General features: G+C 34.1%; 1 long non-coding RNA gene across 3 annotated transcripts in view; it reads left to right on the forward strand.

Annotated features, from left to right (window-relative positions):
- LOC106872077 (uncharacterized) overlaps nucleotides 1-1069 on the forward strand; it is a 25442-nt gene that overhangs the window by 4733 nt on the left and 19640 nt on the right. The window lies entirely within an intron of this gene.

Consider the following 1069-nt stretch of genomic DNA (forward strand, 5'->3'; position numbering starts at 1 on the left):
TGTGTGTGTGTGTGTGTGTGTGTATGTATGTATGTATGTATGTATATATAGAGAGAGGGACCGGGAGGAGAATGGAGTTTGCAAATTACTTTGATAAATGGTTTGTTTACAATTGTTTCATCTATTTCAATTATAACCAATCTTGCCTTATTTTGCAAGAATGTCGACAACTATTAATATATTCCCGTACACTGAGCAAGAGTTCCTTCCTAGTAATTGGTAAAATCAATTAATCTCTACTTAGAAAATGATAGGCCGATTGATATTGCAACTTTGCCAATAAGCTCCTTCGAACAATTCAGCAGTACCCGGTTCTAACTAATCATATCAATACCAGACATATAAAGGAAGAAATCCGGTAAATAAGGTGGAATGGTAGTAGGAAGAATTTGATTAGATAATTTGTTCTGTTCTTCCTTGAGAATTCTGTTTGTCATTACAAGAGTACGTCCATCTTTGTCACCTTCTATAAAGGAGTCGGCTAGATTGCTGGCTTTGACTATCGTGCATTCCAAGGCAGACGCAAAGATGGTCAGATGCTTCATCATCAATTTTATGTCTGAACATCAATGTGTTTACATTTATACTGAAGCTATCAACGTAGATAAATTGCTCTAGTAAAGCAATTAATTACCTTCATTTATTCTCGCATACATTTTACGCACGCAACTATGCATTATAATAATTATACTAAATATACACAGACACCACTGCTTGTCTACTTACACTCACGCACAAAGTAACATACACATGTAGACACACACACACATATCTGAGTGCATTCGTACATATATAAATGTCAATATGGGATGTGATACTTCTTCAGTTTCCTGAATATCTGCTTATATTTTTAGGAATAACTACTCTAATATATAATCTATTCTTGGCTACAATAGCGACAACATGGATTTCTTCCATCTTCTTGTTCTGTTAAAGTATTTGAGAAAAAATAATTATTTATTTGTGCAGCTGATGATAGCCCTGCATTTAAATTGATGTAATGATTTTATTGTTCAATTAAATGGAGCCACTTGAAACGGTCATACTGCATCACTTATTGATATCCTGT

Source organism: Octopus bimaculoides, chromosome 6 (genome assembly GCF_001194135.2).
Source record: "Octopus bimaculoides isolate UCB-OBI-ISO-001 chromosome 6, ASM119413v2, whole genome shotgun sequence".
NCBI classification, from domain to species: domain Eukaryota; kingdom Metazoa; phylum Mollusca; class Cephalopoda; order Octopoda; family Octopodidae; genus Octopus; species Octopus bimaculoides.